Raw genomic sequence first — 6,000 nt, forward strand, 5'->3', positions numbered from 1 at the left:
TCATTACACATGCACTTATTGATTCAAATTGATTTGAAACGCTGAAATGAAGTATTCAAATGTCGTATTTAGGGAGTTTGTATATAATAAGACAGAGGTGTAAGATTCGACCAAACATTAACAGACATTGAAAGTGACCAACTTTATGAGGAAATGTGATAAACAAACACAGAATGCATTTATAAAGTGATCTTAACATTTTGATATTAAAGCGAATTAAACCCATAAATGAAATAATTTTATTGCAAAACGGTTTGCAGTGTCTAATTGCAATGTAGAAAAAAATAACAATCCGTTTTGCAATAAACCCGTTTGTCAATAAAATTATTGTAAAACGGGTTGGAGTGTCTTATTGCAATTTGAAATGTTTCTAACAACCTGTTTTGAAATAAACCCGTTTGGCAATAAATTTATTGTAAAACGGGTTGAAGTGTCTTATTGCAATTTGAAATTTTTCTAACAACCCGTTTTGCAATAACCCTGTTTTGCAATAATTTTATTGCAAAACGGGTTAGAGTGTCTTATTGTAATTTGTAATTTTTATATTAACCTGTTTTGGAATAAACCTGTTTTGCAATAAACGCATCACACATGTTCTAAATGATTCACATTGATAGAAAACTGTGAAAATAAAGTCTACAAAACTGTCGTATTTATTGATTTTCTTTTTCAAAATAACACATAAGTTTAAGTGCAGACAAAACAAACGACATCGAAAGTAATCGATATCATGATAAATATGATAAAACATTTCAAAAAGTGTAAGGAAAGTGATTTCAACCAAGTTCGTACTGAAGTGAAGAAAACCCAGAAGTGCACTAATTTTATTGCAAAACGGGTTGCGGTGTCTTATTGCAATTTGATATTTGTATAAAAACCCGGTTAGAAAAACACCCGTGTTGCAATAATGTTATTGCAAAACGGTTTGGCGTGTCTTATTGCAGTTTGAAGTTTTTCCAATACCCCGTTTTGCAAAAGCTCGTTTTGCAATAAAATCATTACACACGTTTATATAAATTCAAAAGGTTTGGAAACATTAGAATAAAGTTTCATGTGTCGTTTTTAAATAATATTATATCACAAAATAGACAAAACTGTGAGTTTTGACTGAAAATTTAAAGGCATGAAAGATGTTGAAATTACGAGACTGAATACGATTACACAACACAGAATAGGTATTAAAAGTGATTCACCAATTTAGTACTTAAGTTGATATAACGCAGAAATGCAATAATGTATTGATAAACTTGTTTAAGTGTCTTATTCAATATGATTGTTGTGTAACAACCGTTTCGCAATAAAACCATCACATATATACTAACAGACTAATTGTTTCAAATTTTATTTGAAACGGTATAAAAGAAGTTTCAAATGTCGTCTAAGAGAAACAGATGATAAAACAACACAGAATGTTTATACACAGTGATTATTACCATTTTGGACACTACTGAAGAAAACCCGGAAATGCTATAATTTTATTGCAAACCGGGTTGTTATAAAAATATCAATTTGCAATAAGACACTCTAACCCGTTTTGCAATAAAATTATTGCATTACCGGGTTTTCTTCAATTAAGTATTATATTGGTTGAAATCACTTTCTATACCAATTCTGTGTTTTTGTAAATTTTAGTATATCGCCTAAAAAAAAAACTATTTGCGAAACATTAAATACATTAATTTGTTGTCTAAATTTAAAGGTTAAATTTGCATCAAAATGTTGCAAGGCGGATAATTTGGAGTCAAACGTTACACTACACAATTGTATAACAAAAATCTGGATTCTATTTTAGTTGAAATCCCTGCAAGTTGTTGACGATTAAAGTGACATTTAAGGCAAATTCTTGAATGTCCAATTTCTCATTTGTTTTCATGAGTAATTGTTGATTTCTGCGGTATATACCCCAATCAGGTGTTTGAATGTTGTATGATATGTCATTGTGTTTAGAAATTAACTTCGCTGGTAACCATGTTTTACCAATTTGATGCCTAACACACTGATTATGTGCAATCGGTGTCTGCTGTTTTGATGACCTATCGTAATATTGTTTCTGCTTAGATTTTGCCATGTTAATTTTGTGTGTAACAACTGATGTGTTTACTGCCTTTGGTATCAGTTTCTCTCTTTTCACAGGATTAACATATTGAGTGCGTCGACATTGCAACAATTGTGCAGGGGAGAATCCTATATCTTGCAATGGAGTATTTCTGTATTCAAGAATTGCAATGTATGGATCAGACTTTGCCTCTTTGCCTTTATTAAAATGCGTTTAGCTGTTTTGACCATGACCTCAGCCAAACCATTTGATTGTGCTCTAGTGGGTGAACTAGTTTTGCATGTGAAATTCCATTTTTTAGCAAAGTCATGAAATTCTTGTGAAGTATATGGATTTCCGTTGTCACTATAGAAAATATCTGGCACACCAAGTCTACTGAAATGACCACACAGTTTCAGTATAGCAGTTTGCGAGTTTGCGGTAGGTAGCTAGTCTATCTCAAAATGTCTACTATAGGAGTCAGTTATCAAAAGATAATCATTCCCATCAAGATGAAATATGTCGCTGTGGACATATTGCCAAGGTCTGGTTGGTGTTTCGTGAGACACCATAGGCTCCTTAACATTGGATACTCTGTGTTTAATACAGATAGGACAATGCAGTACATAATCTGTAATTTCCTGTACCATCCCAGGCCAGAAAAATGCGTCTTTGACCGTGCTGACTGTTTTGTCTACACCCATGTGACCAACATGAACTTTTTCTATTAATTCTGCACGTGACTGTTTGGGAATCAAAATTGTTTGTCCCCGAAATATCAAACCATCACCTGTTGAACGCTCGTCTCTGTGATTGAAAAATTCATTTATAGAATTGTCACAGCCCTGCCTAGTTTCCGGCCAACCTGTTTCTATAGTCTGTTTGAGTGTTTGCATTTGTGAGTCACGACTTTTGTCAACTCTCAACTGTTCCAGTCTGCTGTCTTAAAATATCAAACATTTTATAACTGTGTGAACATGCAAGTCAAGCCCTTCATATTCATCAAGCGTTTGACTCATTGGCTGTCTAGACAGTAGGTCGCTAATGGGAACTTGTTTCCCAGGCACATATTTGACCTCAATGTCGTATTTTTGAATCATGAGTAACATTTTCTGCAAACGAGGCGGTGCTGCAGACAGAGGTTTTTTCATGATCGCTGCATTGGTCTGTGGTCAGAAAGAACTATGACCTTACGTCCATACACCTACTGATGAAATCTTTGACAACCTAACACAATTGCCAACATATATCTTTCAATGTTTGCATACGAGCTCTGTGAAGGGGTCAATGTCTTGCTTGCAAAAGCAATTGGTTTGCCGTCTTGCAAAATGGTGGCTCCAACACCATGTTTGCTTGCATCGCATTCAAGCGTAACCTGTTTCTTATTGTCAAATCACGCAAGTACTGGGCTACGTCCTTCATTTTGGCTGATCGAATACGAATTCCACGTCTTTCTTGAGTAAAGCACGTAAACTGCTTGTAATATCAGCCAAATGTGGTGAAAACTTGTGCAGGTAATTCACCATGCCAAGAACTGTTTCTACTTCTGCCGTTGATTTGGGGTACTGCACTGACGTAATTGCTTTAACCTTTTCACTGTCAACTTTAAGACCATTGTCTGTAATGACATGACCAAAGAATGGCACTTCTTTTACGCCAATCAGGAGTTTCTCTGGATTGAAACGTACCCCTTTCTCGCGTGCCCTGTCAAGCAAAGCGAGTAGATTGCCGTCATGTTCCGACTTTGTTCTTCCCCAAATTAAAATGTCGTCAACTACACATGCTACCCCTTTTAGACCTTCAAATGTCTCGCCGATTGTCCTTTGCCAAATGTCTTGACTGCAATTCAGACCAAATGGCATAAGTACCTGTACCTTCCAAACGGTGTACTAAACGTTGTAAGGTAAGAGGACTTCGTGTCCAACTTAATTGGCCAATATGCATGTGTTACGTCTAATACGCTAAAATGCTTTGCGCCATTTAATTTGCTCGTGACGTCATCAATGGTACGCAACGGATAATGTGGACGTCTTATAGCCTCATTCAGATGTTTAGGGTCAAGACATACCCTCAACTCACCTGTCTTAGGTTTTTCCACCACTACTAAGGAATTTACCCAGTCAGTCGGTTCATGGACCTTGGTAATGATTTGTTCCTTTTCCATTTTGTCAAGTTTAGTCTGGAGTCGTGTTTTGAGTGCCTCAGGGACTCTCCTAGGCGGATTTACCTCAGGAACAGCGTCTGGTTTCAAGTACAACTTGCATGTTCCAGACATAACCCCAGTGCCTTTAAATAGGTCTCCGTACTCAGTCAAAACTGTGTCACGGTCAATGTCTTTATTCTCAACTGAGAATGTCAACTGGACAAGTCCGAGATCTATGCAAGATTGCATACCTAGCAATGGACGTGATTTGCTTTTAACAATGTAGAAATCAGTTTTAATCACTTTTAACTTATAACTGCATGTGAGGTTAATTTGACCTAGTATTGTAAGAGTGTTGCCCGTATAGCTTGTAAGAGTGTGAACAGCTGGCTGCAATGGGTGAGATATTTTCATGGTTTGTATTGTGCAATAGGTAGTATATTCACTACAGATCCTGTGTCAATTTTGAAATTTATTGCTGTTTTAGAAGGACCCACCAAACATCTAACTAAAGCTCGATCTGGAAAACTTGTACTCACCATTCCAATATCATCATTGTAGGCCGTGTCTTCACATTTGGAGGTGCACTCACTGTCACAAACATAGTTTACTGATTTACGCTGTGAGGCAAAGTGATTGGGTTTTTTGCACGCATGGCATGTTTTCCCAAATGCGGAACAGTTCCGTTCCCACTTCTGACACCATGTTCTAATGTTATTTTATTGTAGTGTAGAGGTTTGTCATACAAATGTATATAGTCAAATGACTTAATAACAACACAAGTGTGAGGTTATATATTTAATAGCATTCTAATGAAGCTTAACTCTACAGCTACTAATGATGTTACCCCAAGCAGTACATACGAGAGACTGAATGTGCGGGCTGTCTGCATCTATGTTATGAGTAACCCTTGGGTATGTTAATAAGCTATAGCCTGTATCTATGTATCTGAATCATGGAACAACTGTGCGCGACACTGGGCTTTCGTTTTTCATCGCCTTCTTAAAATATAGCACTTTGAACTGTCAAAACAAGCAGTTTGTATGTTTTAATTTACAAAGGAACTGGGACAAAACTGTGATCAGCCCACATATCTTGTTTCTATATTATTTTTCATTTTTTTCTATCAAATAGGCTTAAATGAACATTTTGGACAGGCCAAGTAGTAACAGTACACTCTCGTGCAATGCGCTAATTTGACATTTTATTTGAAGTATGGTGAATTAGCTAGTAGACCCTGTAAACTTAAACCTAAATAAATGCATTTGAATTGGATTGTGGTAACCTGACAGAAATTAGCAATGTGTACTCATTGTGTGGACATCTTCACAGTATTTACGTAGTATATCTATGATATTTGACAACAAATCTAAAATATATAATACACACAATGCAATTATAGCGTATCTGCATTTAGTAAGGCTGTTGCACAGGTGGAAGTAACGTACCCAGAGAAAAAAATTGACAAAGAGCCATGAAAAAAAATCCCCACCCTCTGATATTGGAATTTCAATATCAGAGGGTGGGGATTTTTTTTCATGGCTCTTTGTCAATTTTTTTCTCATTAAACATGATTTTATATATTTATTTGAATATATTGGGCTCCTAAAAATATATATATGAAAAACACTATCCTGGGTACGTTACTTCCACCTGTGGGCTGTTGGTATTAAAATAATAGACTTCTTTTGAAATGAGTAGCTCCATGTGTGTCATGGTCCAAAAGAATATGAACTCCAGAATGGTCAGAAGAAAAAGCCACTTGCAAAAAAAACAATATTTAATGAACAAAGTACATGTTGTATGTGTTATCTACTTGAAA

This window comes from Dreissena polymorpha, chromosome 3 (assembly GCF_020536995.1).
Source record: "Dreissena polymorpha isolate Duluth1 chromosome 3, UMN_Dpol_1.0, whole genome shotgun sequence".
Classification (NCBI taxonomy): domain Eukaryota; kingdom Metazoa; phylum Mollusca; class Bivalvia; order Myida; family Dreissenidae; genus Dreissena; species Dreissena polymorpha.